General features: G+C 58.9%; 14 non-coding genes across 14 annotated transcripts; all 14 read right to left on the bottom strand.

Annotated features, from left to right (window-relative positions):
- Positions 1–212: 212 nt before the first annotated feature.
- Positions 213–376, bottom strand: LOC146864368 (U1 spliceosomal RNA). Its single transcript, XR_014977516.1, has one exon. It is a non-coding gene; the product is annotated as a U1 spliceosomal RNA (small nuclear RNA).
- A 617-nt stretch (positions 377–993) lies between these two features.
- LOC146864367 (U1 spliceosomal RNA) lies at positions 994–1,157 on the bottom strand. The gene has a single exon (XR_014977515.1). It is a non-coding gene; the product is annotated as a U1 spliceosomal RNA (small nuclear RNA).
- Positions 1,158–1,774: 617 nt separating this feature from the next.
- LOC146864366 (U1 spliceosomal RNA) lies at positions 1,775–1,938 on the bottom strand. Its single transcript, XR_014977514.1, has one exon. It is a non-coding gene; the product is annotated as a U1 spliceosomal RNA (small nuclear RNA).
- Positions 1,939–2,852: 914 nt separating this feature from the next.
- LOC146864365 (U1 spliceosomal RNA) lies at positions 2,853–3,016 on the bottom strand. Its single transcript, XR_014977508.1, has one exon. It is a non-coding gene; the product is annotated as a U1 spliceosomal RNA (small nuclear RNA).
- Positions 3,017–3,633: 617 nt separating this feature from the next.
- Positions 3,634–3,797, bottom strand: LOC146864364 (U1 spliceosomal RNA). The gene has a single exon (XR_014977502.1). It is a non-coding gene; the product is annotated as a U1 spliceosomal RNA (small nuclear RNA).
- A 617-nt stretch (positions 3,798–4,414) lies between these two features.
- On the bottom strand, positions 4,415–4,578 carry LOC146864363 (U1 spliceosomal RNA). The gene has a single exon (XR_014977501.1). It is a non-coding gene; the product is annotated as a U1 spliceosomal RNA (small nuclear RNA).
- Positions 4,579–5,195: 617 nt separating this feature from the next.
- LOC146864362 (U1 spliceosomal RNA) lies at positions 5,196–5,359 on the bottom strand. The gene has a single exon (XR_014977498.1). It is a non-coding gene; the product is annotated as a U1 spliceosomal RNA (small nuclear RNA).
- Positions 5,360–5,976: 617 nt separating this feature from the next.
- Positions 5,977–6,140, bottom strand: LOC146864361 (U1 spliceosomal RNA). Its single transcript, XR_014977488.1, has one exon. It is a non-coding gene; the product is annotated as a U1 spliceosomal RNA (small nuclear RNA).
- Positions 6,141–7,054: 914 nt separating this feature from the next.
- LOC146864360 (U1 spliceosomal RNA) lies at positions 7,055–7,218 on the bottom strand. Its single transcript, XR_014977477.1, has one exon. It is a non-coding gene; the product is annotated as a U1 spliceosomal RNA (small nuclear RNA).
- A 617-nt stretch (positions 7,219–7,835) lies between these two features.
- On the bottom strand, positions 7,836–7,999 carry LOC146864359 (U1 spliceosomal RNA). The gene has a single exon (XR_014977466.1). It is a non-coding gene; the product is annotated as a U1 spliceosomal RNA (small nuclear RNA).
- Positions 8,000–8,913: 914 nt separating this feature from the next.
- LOC146864358 (U1 spliceosomal RNA) lies at positions 8,914–9,077 on the bottom strand. Its single transcript, XR_014977458.1, has one exon. It is a non-coding gene; the product is annotated as a U1 spliceosomal RNA (small nuclear RNA).
- A 617-nt stretch (positions 9,078–9,694) lies between these two features.
- Positions 9,695–9,858, bottom strand: LOC146864357 (U1 spliceosomal RNA). Its single transcript, XR_014977455.1, has one exon. It is a non-coding gene; the product is annotated as a U1 spliceosomal RNA (small nuclear RNA).
- Positions 9,859–10,772: 914 nt separating this feature from the next.
- LOC146864356 (U1 spliceosomal RNA) lies at positions 10,773–10,936 on the bottom strand. The gene has a single exon (XR_014977446.1). It is a non-coding gene; the product is annotated as a U1 spliceosomal RNA (small nuclear RNA).
- Positions 10,937–11,553: 617 nt separating this feature from the next.
- On the bottom strand, positions 11,554–11,717 carry LOC146864355 (U1 spliceosomal RNA). Its single transcript, XR_014977434.1, has one exon. It is a non-coding gene; the product is annotated as a U1 spliceosomal RNA (small nuclear RNA).
- Positions 11,718–12,075: the final 358 nt, after the last annotated feature.

The raw sequence follows: 12,075 nt of genomic DNA, 5'->3' as shown, positions 1-12,075 counted from the left end.
TCCCTGTCTCTGGATAGGTCCCCAGAGTGGGAGGCTGCAGCTATCCCATCATTCCCCAGGTTCAGTACTTAGCATGTGATTCCCTCTTGCCCACGCCCCCGCCCCCCTCCAATCCAGCCGCAGCACCCCAGAAAGAACACAGAAGACGAGAAAGGGTGCTCCAGACTCCTTTTTATTTTTTTTTCCTTTTTGTCTTTCTTGAAACCAGAGATCAGGGGAAAGCGCGAACGCAGTCCCCCACTACCAGAAATTATGCAGTCGAGTATCCCGCATTTGGGGACATCGCAGGGGTCAGCACATCCGAAGTGCAATGGATGAGCCTCACCCTGGGAGAACCACCTTCGTGATCATGGTGTCTCCCCTGCCAGGTAAGTATGAGTTGGAAGGGGACAGGGTGAGGGCGGGCCGCTGGGCATCTCCCCGCAGAGCGAGGGTGGCATTCACACAGGCAAGGCCTGAGGCCGGGCGAAGCAGAGCATGGGCATTGTGGGGCGCAAGGTGACCAGCCAAGGCCCCTGTGCCCACTTTGGAAAGCGCGCAGCTACCCACAGCAGCTTCCCACAGGCCTCGGCCGGCCAGCAACATTTGCATGTCCACGCCCACCGGCAGCGCCAATCAGGGCCCTGCTTTCGCTATGCTGCACCTTGCTGACACGGGTGGGGGAAAGCCAGGGCTACAGCAAGCACACGAGAGGGCTTGGCAGGCCTAAATCGGGCCCAAAAGCAGATTTTTCAGGCCCTTTAAACTGTGCACAAGCAAAGGCTTTCGCAAGCACAACAGAGGGCTTGCCAGGTCGAAATCGGGCCCAGAAGCACGTTTCTAAGCCCTGAGCCAGCATCCCCAGGCTTGTAAATTTGCATATCTAATTGGCCCTCGCCCACTCCCCATTCCAGCCAGCTTACAGCACCCTGGACGGACCACAAGAAACGTCAAAGGGTGCTCCAGACTCCTTTTTATTTTTTTTTCCTTTTTGTCTTTCTTGAAACCAGAGATCAGGGGAAAGCGCGAACGCAGTCCCCCACTACCAGAAATTATGCAGTCGAGTATCCCGCATTTGGGGACATCGCAGGGGTCAGCACATCCGAAGTGCAATGGATGAGCCTCACCCTGGGAGAACCACCTTCGTGATCATGGTGTCTCCCCTGCCAGGTAAGTATGAGTTGGAAGGGGACAGGGTGAGGGCGGGCCGCTGGGCATCTCCCCGCAGAGCGAGGGTGGCATTCACACAGGCAAGGCCTGAGGCCGGGCGAAGCAGAGCATGGGCATTGTGGGGCGCAAGGTGACCAGCCAAGGCCCCTGTGCCCACTTTGGAAAGCGCGCAGCTACCCACAGCAGCTTCCCACAGGCCTCGGACGGCCAGCAACATTTGCATGTCCACGCCCACCGGCAGCGCCAATCAGGGCCCTGCTTTCGCTATGCTGCACCTTGCTGACACGGGTGGGGGAAAGCCAGGGCTACAGCAAGCACACGAGAGGGCTTGGCAGGCCTAAATCGGGCCCAAAAGCAGATTTTTCAGGCCCTTTAAACTGTGCACAAGCAAAGGCTTTCGCAAGCACAACAGAGGGCTTGCCAGGTCGAAATCGGGCCCAGAAGCACGTTTCTAAGCCCTGAGCCAGCATCCCCAGGCTTGTAAATTTGCATATCTAATTGGCCCTCGCCCACTCCCCATTCCAGCCAGCTTACAGCACCCTGGACGGACCACAAGAAACGTCAAAGGGTGCTCCAGACTCCTTTTTATTTTTTTTTCCTTTTTGTCTTTCTTGAAACCAGAGATCAGGGGAAAGCGCGAACGCAGTCCCCCACTACCAGAAATTATGCAGTCGAGTATCCCGCATTTGGGGACATCGCAGGGGTCAGCACATCCGAAGTGCAATGGATGAGCCTCACCCTGGGAGAACCACCTTCGTGATCATGGTGTCTCCCCTGCCAGGTAAGTATGAGTTGGAAGGGGACAGGGTGAGGGCGGGCCGCTGGGCATCTCCCCGCAGAGCGAGGGTGGCATTCACACAGGCAAGGCCTGAGGCCGGGCGAAGCAGAGCATGGGCATTGTGGGGCGCAAGGTGACCAGCCAAGGCCCCTGTGCCCACTTTGGAAAGCGCGCAGCTACCCACAGCAGCTTCCCACAGGCCTCGGCCGGCCAGCAACATTTGCATGTCCACGCCCACCGGCAGCGCCAATCAGGGCCCTGCTTTCGCTATGCTGCACCTTGCTGACACGGGTGGGGGAAAGCCAGGGCTACAGCAAGCACAGAAGGGCGATTGCCATGTCGACTTTGGGCCCAGAAGCAGAGATTTGGGGCTTTTGAAGCCTAAGAGCTGCCACTGAGGCCGCCTCTAGAGGTATGCAGTGCCCTGTTGCCTGGCTAGGCCCCAGTCGACTGCTTGTGGCTGAAAGCCAGGGACAAACAGGCCTGCAAGCGAGCAGGGGTTCTCGCCCTGAGCCCCTCACGCCTTCCCGAACGCTCCCAAACGCTGCAGACAGAACCCTCGCCGGGCAGAGCCCTCGCCGGGCCACGGCCTGGGGTCCTCAGCCAGAGTCTGGGCCTGGGAAGGCTAGGGCGAGGCAAGAGGCTGGCAGCCAGGCCACAGCCCCAGGGGGGCGATGGAAAGGAGCAGACATGTCACCTGGCCAGGGCCTACTTCCCTGTCTCTGGATAGGTCCCCAGAGTGGGAGGCTGCAGCTATCCCATCATTCCCCAGGCTCAGTACTTAGCATGTGATTCCCTCTTGCCCACGCCCCCGCCCCCCTCCAATCCAGCCGCAGCACCCCAGAAAGAACACAGAAGACGAGAAAGGGTGCTCCAGACTCCTTTTTATTTTTTTTTCCTTTTTGTCTTTCTTGAAACCAGAGATCAGGGGAAAGCGCGAACGCAGTCCCCCACTACCAGAAATTATGCAGTCGAGTATCCCGCATTTGGGGACATCGCAGGGGTCAGCACATCCGAAGTGCAATGGATGAGCCTCACCCTGGGAGAACCACCTTCGTGATCATGGTGTCTCCCCTGCCAGGTAAGTATGAGTTGGAAGGGGACAGGGTGAGGGCGGGCCGCTGGGCATCTCCCCGCAGAGCGAGGGTGGCATTCACACAGGCAAGGCCTGAGGCCGGGCGAAGCAGAGCATGGGCATTGTGGGGCGCAAGGTGACCAGCCAAGGCCCCTGTGCCCACTTTGGAAAGCGCGCAGCTACCCACAGCAGCTTCCCACAGGCCTCGGCCGGCCAGCAACATTTGCATGTCCACGCCCACCGGCAGCGCCAATCAGGGCCCTGCTTTCGCTATGCTGCACCTTGCTGACACGGGTGGGGGAAAGCCAGGGCTACAGCAAGCACACGAGAGGGCTTGGCAGGCCTAAATCGGGCCCAAAAGCAGATTTTTCAGGCCCTTTAAACTGTGCACAAGCAAAGGCTTTCGCAAGCACAACAGAGGGCTTGCCAGGTCGAAATCGGGCCCAGAAGCACGTTTCTAAGCCCTGAGCCAGCATCCCCAGGCTTGTAAATTTGCATATCTAATTGGCCCTCGCCCACTCCCCATTCCAGCCAGCTTACAGCACCCTGGACGGACCACAAGAAACGTCAAAGGGTGCTCCAGACTCCTTTTTATTTTTTTTTCCTTTTTGTCTTTCTTGAAACCAGAGATCAGGGGAAAGCGCGAACGCAGTCCCCCACTACCAGAAATTATGCAGTCGAGTATCCCGCATTTGGGGACATCGCAGGGGTCAGCACATCCGAAGTGCAATGGATGAGCCTCACCCTGGGAGAACCACCTTCGTGATCATGGTGTCTCCCCTGCCAGGTAAGTATGAGTTGGAAGGGGACAGGGTGAGGGCGGGCCGCTGGGCATCTCCCCGCAGAGCGAGGGTGGCATTCACACAGGCAAGGCCTGAGGCCGGGCGAAGCAGAGCATGGGCATTGTGGGGCGCAAGGTGACCAGCCAAGGCCCCTGTGCCCACTTTGGAAAGCGCGCAGCTACCCACAGCAGCTTCCCACAGGCCTCGGACGGCCAGCAACATTTGCATGTCCACGCCCACCGGCAGCGCCAATCAGGGCCCTGCTTTCGCTATGCTGCACCTTGCTGACACGGGTGGGGGAAAGCCAGGGCTACAGCAAGCACACGAGAGGGCTTGGCAGGCCTAAATCGGGCCCAAAAGCAGATTTTTCAGGCCCTTTAAACTGTGCACAAGCAAAGGCTTTCGCAAGCACAACAGAGGGCTTGCCAGGTCGAAATCGGGCCCAGAAGCACGTTTCTAAGCCCTGAGCCAGCATCCCCAGGCTTGTAAATTTGCATATCTAATTGGCCCTCGCCCACTCCCCATTCCAGCCAGCTTACAGCACCCTGGACGGACCACAAGAAACGTCAAAGGGTGCTCCAGACTCCTTTTTATTTTTTTTTCCTTTTTGTCTTTCTTGAAACCAGAGATCAGGGGAAAGCGCGAACGCAGTCCCCCACTACCAGAAATTATGCAGTCGAGTATCCCGCATTTGGGGACATCGCAGGGGTCAGCACATCCGAAGTGCAATGGATGAGCCTCACCCTGGGAGAACCACCTTCGTGATCATGGTGTCTCCCCTGCCAGGTAAGTATGAGTTGGAAGGGGACAGGGTGAGGGCGGGCCGCTGGGCATCTCCCCGCAGAGCGAGGGTGGCATTCACACAGGCAAGGCCTGAGGCCGGGCGAAGCAGAGCATGGGCATTGTGGGGCGCAAGGTGACCAGCCAAGGCCCCTGTGCCCACTTTGGAAAGCGCGCAGCTACCCACAGCAGCTTCCCACAGGCCTCGGACGGCCAGCAACATTTGCATGTCCACGCCCACCGGCAGCGCCAATCAGGGCCCTGCTTTCGCTATGCTGCACCTTGCTGACACGGGTGGGGGAAAGCCAGGGCTACAGCAAGCACACGAGAGGGCTTGGCAGGCCTAAATCGGGCCCAAAAGCAGATTTTTCAGGCCCTTTAAACTGTGCACAAGCAAAGGCTTTCGCAAGCACAACAGAGGGCTTGCCAGGTCGAAATCGGGCCCAGAAGCACGTTTCTAAGCCCTGAGCCAGCATCCCCAGGCTTGTAAATTTGCATATCTAATTGGCCCTCGCCCACTCCCCATTCCAGCCAGCTTACAGCACCCTGGACGGACCACAAGAAACGTCAAAGGGTGCTCCAGACTCCTTTTTATTTTTTTTTCCTTTTTGTCTTTCTTGAAACCAGAGATCAGGGGAAAGCGCGAACGCAGTCCCCCACTACCAGAAATTATGCAGTCGAGTATCCCGCATTTGGGGACATCGCAGGGGTCAGCACATCCGAAGTGCAATGGATGAGCCTCACCCTGGGAGAACCACCTTCGTGATCATGGTGTCTCCCCTGCCAGGTAAGTATGAGTTGGAAGGGGACAGGGTGAGGGCGGGCCGCTGGGCATCTCCCCGCAGAGCGAGGGTGGCATTCACACAGGCAAGGCCTGAGGCCGGGCGAAGCAGAGCATGGGCATTGTGGGGCGCAAGGTGACCAGCCAAGGCCCCTGTGCCCACTTTGGAAAGCGCGCAGCTACCCACAGCAGCTTCCCACAGGCCTCGGACGGCCAGCAACATTTGCATGTCCACGCCCACCGGCAGCGCCAATCAGGGCCCTGCTTTCGCTATGCTGCACCTTGCTGACACGGGTGGGGGAAAGCCAGGGCTACAGCAAGCACACGAGAGGGCTTGGCAGGCCTAAATCGGGCCCAAAAGCAGATTTTTCAGGCCCTTTAAACTGTGCACAAGCAAAGGCTTTCGCAAGCACAACAGAGGGCTTGCCAGGTCGAAATCGGGCCCAGAAGCACGTTTCTAAGCCCTGAGCCAGCATCCCCAGGCTTGTAAATTTGCATATCTAATTGGCCCTCGCCCACTCCCCATTCCAGCCAGCTTACAGCACCCTGGACGGACCACAAGAAACGTCAAAGGGTGCTCCAGACTCCTTTTTATTTTTTTTTCCTTTTTGTCTTTCTTGAAACCAGAGATCAGGGGAAAGCGCGAACGCAGTCCCCCACTACCAGAAATTATGCAGTCGAGTATCCCGCATTTGGGGACATCGCAGGGGTCAGCACATCCGAAGTGCAATGGATGAGCCTCACCCTGGGAGAACCACCTTCGTGATCATGGTGTCTCCCCTGCCAGGTAAGTATGAGTTGGAAGGGGACAGGGTGAGGGCGGGCCGCTGGGCATCTCCCCGCAGAGCGAGGGTGGCATTCACACAGGCAAGGCCTGAGGCCGGGCGAAGCAGAGCATGGGCATTGTGGGGCGCAAGGTGACCAGCCAAGGCCCCTGTGCCCACTTTGGAAAGCGCGCAGCTACCCACAGCAGCTTCCCACAGGCCTCGGACGGCCAGCAACATTTGCATGTCCACGCCCACCGGCAGCGCCAATCAGGGCCCTGCTTTCGCTATGCTGCACCTTGCTGACACGGGTGGGGGAAAGCCAGGGCTACAGCAAGCACAGAAGGGCGATTGCCATGTCGACTTTGGGCCCAGAAGCAGAGATTTGGGGCTTTTGAAGCCTAAGAGCTGCCACTGAGGCCGCCTCTAGAGGTATGCAGTGCCCTGTTGCCTGGCTAGGCCCCAGTCGACTGCTTGTGGCTGAAAGCCAGGGACAAACAGGCCTGCAAGCGAGCAGGGGTTCTCGCCCTGAGCCCCTCACGCCTTCCCGAACGCTCCCAAACGCTGCCGACAGAACCCTCGCCGGGCAGAGCCCTCGCCGGGCCACGGCCTGGGGTCCTCAGCCAGAGTCTGGGCCTGGGGAGGCTAGGGCGAGGCAAGAGGCTGGCAGCCAGGCCACAGCCCCAGGGGGGCGATGGAAAGGAGCAGACATGTCACCTGGCCAGGGCCTACTTCCCTGTCTCTGGATAGGTCCCCAGAGTGGGAGGCTGCAGCTATCCCATCATTCCCCAGGTTCAGTACTTAGCATGTGATTCCCTCTTGCCCACGCCCCCGCCCCCCTCCAATCCAGCCGCAGCACCCCAGAAAGAACACAGAAGACGAGAAAGGGTGCTCCAGACTCCTTTTTATTTTTTTTTCCTTTTTGTCTTTCTTGAAACCAGAGATCAGGGGAAAGCGCGAACGCAGTCCCCCACTACCAGAAATTATGCAGTCGAGTATCCCGCATTTGGGGACATCGCAGGGGTCAGCACATCCGAAGTGCAATGGATGAGCCTCACCCTGGGAGAACCACCTTCGTGATCATGGTGTCTCCCCTGCCAGGTAAGTATGAGTTGGAAGGGGACAGGGTGAGGGCGGGCCGCTGGGCATCTCCCCGCAGAGCGAGGGTGGCATTCACACAGGCAAGGCCTGAGGCCGGGCGAAGCAGAGCATGGGCATTGTGGGGCGCAAGGTGACCAGCCAAGGCCCCTGTGCCCACTTTGGAAAGCGCGCAGCTACCCACAGCAGCTTCCCACAGGCCTCGGCCGGCCAGCAACATTTGCATGTCCACGCCCACCGGCAGCGCCAATCAGGGCCCTGCTTTCGCTATGCTGCACCTTGCTGACACGGGTGGGGGAAAGCCAGGGCTACAGCAAGCACACGAGAGGGCTTGGCAGGCCTAAATCGGGCCCAAAAGCAGATTTTTCAGGCCCTTTAAACTGTGCACAAGCAAAGGCTTTCGCAAGCACAACAGAGGGCTTGCCAGGTCGAAATCGGGCCCAGAAGCACGTTTCTAAGCCCTGAGCCAGCATCCCCAGGCTTGTAAATTTGCATATCTAATTGGCCCTCGCCCACTCCCCATTCCAGCCAGCTTACAGCACCCTGGACGGACCACAAGAAACGTCAAAGGGTGCTCCAGACTCCTTTTTATTTTTTTTTCCTTTTTGTCTTTCTTGAAACCAGAGATCAGGGGAAAGCGCGAACGCAGTCCCCCACTACCAGAAATTATGCAGTCGAGTATCCCGCATTTGGGGACATCGCAGGGGTCAGCACATCCGAAGTGCAATGGATGAGCCTCACCCTGGGAGAACCACCTTCGTGATCATGGTGTCTCCCCTGCCAGGTAAGTATGAGTTGGAAGGGGACAGGGTGAGGGCGGGCCGCTGGGCATCTCCCCGCAGAGCGAGGGTGGCATTCACACAGGCAAGGCCTGAGGCCGGGCGAAGCAGAGCATGGGCATTGTGGGGCGCAAGGTGACCAGCCAAGGCCCCTGTGCCCACTTTGGAAAGCGCGCAGCTACCCACAGCAGCTTCCCACAGGCCTCGGCCGGCCAGCAACATTTGCATGTCCACGCCCACCGGCAGCGCCAATCAGGGCCCTGCTTTCGCTATGCTGCACCTTGCTGACACGGGTGGGGGAAAGCCAGGGCTACAGCAAGCACAGAAGGGCGATTGCCATGTCGACTTTGGGCCCAGAAGCAGAGATTTGGGGCTTTTGAAGCCTAAGAGCTGCCACTGAGGCCGCCTCTAGAGGTATGCAGTGCCCTGTTGCCTGGCTAGGCCCCAGTCGACTGCTTGTGGCTGAAAGCCAGGGACAAACAGGCCTGCAAGCGAGCAGGGGTTCTCGCCCTGAGCCCCTCACGCCTTCCCGAACGCTCCCAAACGCTGCAGACAGAACCCTCGCCGGGCAGAGCCCTCGCCGGGCCACGGCCTGGGGTCCTCAGCCAGAGTCTGGGCCTGGGAAGGCTAGGGCGAGGCAAGAGGCTGGCAGCCAGGCCACAGCCCCAGGGGGGCGATGGAAAGGAGCAGACATGTCACCTGGCCAGGGCCTACTTCCCTGTCTCTGGATAGGTCCCCAGAGTGGGAGGCTGCAGCTATCCCATCATTCCCCAGGCTCAGTACTTAGCATGTGATTCCCTCTTGCCCACGCCCCCGCCCCCCTCCAATCCAGCCGCAGCACCCCAGAAAGAACACAGAAGACGAGAAAGGGTGCTCCAGACTCCTTTTTATTTTTTTTTCCTTTTTGTCTTTCTTGAAACCAGAGATCAGGGGAAAGCGCGAACGCAGTCCCCCACTACCAGAAATTATGCAGTCGAGTATCCCGCATTTGGGGACATCGCAGGGGTCAGCACATCCGAAGTGCAATGGATGAGCCTCACCCTGGGAGAACCACCTTCGTGATCATGGTGTCTCCCCTGCCAGGTAAGTATGAGTTGGAAGGGGACAGGGTGAGGGCGGGCCGCTGGGCATCTCCCCGCAGAGCGAGGGTGGCATTCACACAGGCAAGGCCTGAGGCCGGGCGAAGCAGAGCATGGGCATTGTGGGGCGCAAGGTGACCAGCCAAGGCCCCTGTGCCCACTTTGGAAAGCGCGCAGCTACCCACAGCAGCTTCCCACAGGCCTCGGCCGGCCAGCAACATTTGCATGTCCACGCCCACCGGCAGCGCCAATCAGGGCCCTGCTTTCGCTATGCTGCACCTTGCTGACACGGGTGGGGGAAAGCCAGGGCTACAGCAAGCACACGAGAGGGCTTGGCAGGCCTAAATCGGGCCCAAAAGCAGATTTTTCAGGCCCTTTAAACTGTGCACAAGCAAAGGCTTTCGCAAGCACAACAGAGGGCTTGCCAGGTCGAAATCGGGCCCAGAAGCACGTTTCTAAGCCCTGAGCCAGCATCCCCAGGCTTGTAAATTTGCATATCTAATTGGCCCTCGCCCACTCCCCATTCCAGCCAGCTTACAGCACCCTGGACGGACCACAAGAAACGTCAAAGGGTGCTCCAGACTCCTTTTTATTTTTTTTTCCTTTTTGTCTTTCTTGAAACCAGAGATCAGGGGAAAGCGCGAACGCAGTCCCCCACTACCAGAAATTATGCAGTCGAGTATCCCGCATTTGGGGACATCGCAGGGGTCAGCACATCCGAAGTGCAATGGATGAGCCTCACCCTGGGAGAACCACCTTCGTGATCATGGTGTCTCCCCTGCCAGGTAAGTATGAGTTGGAAGGGGACAGGGTGAGGGCGGGCCGCTGGGCATCTCCCCGCAGAGCGAGGGTGGCATTCACACAGGCAAGGCCTGAGGCCGGGCGAAGCAGAGCATGGGCATTGTGGGGCGCAAGGTGACCAGCCAAGGCCCCTGTGCCCACTTTGGAAAGCGCGCAGCTACCCACAGCAGCTTCCCACAGGCCTCGGCCGGCCAGCAACATTTGCATGTCCACACCCACCGGCAGCGCCAATCAGGGCCCTGCTTTCGCTATGCTGCACCTTGCTGACACGGGTGGGGGAAAGCCAGGGCTACAGCAAGCACAGAAGGGCGATTGCCATGTCGACTTTGGGCCCAGAAGCAGAGATTTGGGGCTTTTGAAGCCTAAGAGCTGCCACTGAGGCCGCCTCTAGAGGTATGCAGTGCCCTGTTGCCTGGCTAGGCCCCAGTCGACTGCTTGTGGCTGAAAGCCAGGGACAAACAGGCCTGCAAGCGAGCAGGGGTTCTCGCCCTGAGCCCCTCACGCCTTCCCGAACGCTCCCAAACGCTGCCGACAGAACCCTCGCCGGGCAGAGCCCTCGCCGGGCCACGGCCTGGGGTCCTCAGCCAGAGTCTGGGCCTGGGGAGGCTAGGGCGAGGCAAGAGGCTGGCAGCCAGGCCACAGCCCCAGGGGGGCGATGGAAAGGAGCAGACATGTCACCTGGCCAGGGCCTACTTCCCTGTCTCTGGATAGGTCCCCAGAGTGGGAGGCTGCAGCTATCCCATCATTCCCCAGGTTCAGTACTTAGCATGTGATTCCCTCTTGCCCACGCCCCCGCCCCCCTCCAATCCAGCCGCAGCACCCCAGAAAGAACACAGAAGACGAGAAAGGGTGCTCCAGACTCCTTTTTATTTTTTTTTCCTTTTTGTCTTTCTTGAAACCAGAGATCAGGGGAAAGCGCGAACGCAGTCCCCCACTACCAGAAATTATGCAGTCGAGTATCCCGCATTTGGGGACATCGCAGGGGTCAGCACATCCGAAGTGCAATGGATGAGCCTCACCCTGGGAGAACCACCTTCGTGATCATGGTGTCTCCCCTGCCAGGTAAGTATGAGTTGGAAGGGGACAGGGTGAGGGCGGGCCGCTGGGCATCTCCCCGCAGAGCGAGGGTGGCATTCACACAGGCAAGGCCTGAGGCCGGGCGAAGCAGAGCATGGGCATTGTGGGGCGCAAGGTGACCAGCCAAGGCCCCTGTGCCCACTTTGGAAAGCGCGCAGCTACCCACAGCAGCTTCCCACAGGCCTCGGCCGGCCAGCAACATTTGCATGTCCACGCCCACCGGCAGCGCCAATCAGGGCCCTGCTTTCGCTATGCTGCACCTTGCTGACACGGGTGGGGGAAAGCCAGGGCTACAGCAAGCACACGAGAGGGCTTGGCAGGCCTAAATCGGGCCCAAAAGCAGATTTTTCAGGCCCTTTAAACTGTGCACAAGCAAAGGCTTTCGCAAGCACAACAGAGGGCTTGCCAGGTCGAAATCGGGCCCAGAAGCACGTTTCTAAGCCCTGAGCCAGCATCCCCAGGCTTGTAAATTTGCATATCTAATTGGCCCTCGCCCACTCCCCATTCCAGCCAGCTTACAGCACCCTGGACGGACCACAAGAAACGTCAAAGGGTGCTCCAGACTCCTTTTTATTTTTTTTTCCTTTTTGTCTTTCTTGAAACCAGAGATCAGGGGAAAGCGCGAACGCAGTCCCCCACTACCAGAAATTATGCAGTCGAGTATCCCGCATTTGGGGACATCGCAGGGGTCAGCACATCCGAAGTGCAATGGATGAGCCTCACCCTGGGAGAACCACCTTCGTGATCATGGTGTCTCCCCTGCCAGGTAAGTATGAGTTGGAAGGGGACAGGGTGAGGGCGGGCCGCTGGGCATCTCCCCGCAGAGCGAGGGTGGCATTCACACAGGCAAGGCCTGAGGCCGGGCGAAGCAGAGCATGGGCATTGTGGGGCGCAAGGTGACCAGCCAAGGCCCCTGTGCCCACTTTGGAAAGCGCGCAGCTACCCACAGCAGCTTCCCACAGGCCTCGGACGGCCAGCAACATTTGCATGTCCACGCCCACCGGCAGCGCCAATCAGGGCCCTGCTTTCGCTATGCTGCACCTTGCTGACACGGGTGGGGGAAAGCCAGGGCTACAGCAAGCACACGAGAGGGCTTGGCAGGCCTAAATCGGGCCCAAAAGCAGATTTTTCA

This window comes from Triturus cristatus, chromosome 2_1 (genome assembly GCF_964204655.1).
Source record: "Triturus cristatus chromosome 2_1, aTriCri1.1, whole genome shotgun sequence".
Classification (NCBI taxonomy): Eukaryota; Metazoa; Chordata; class Amphibia; order Caudata; family Salamandridae; genus Triturus; species Triturus cristatus.
The sequence above is the reverse complement of the archived record's forward strand: the minus strand, read 5'-3'. Positions and strand labels throughout refer to the sequence as shown.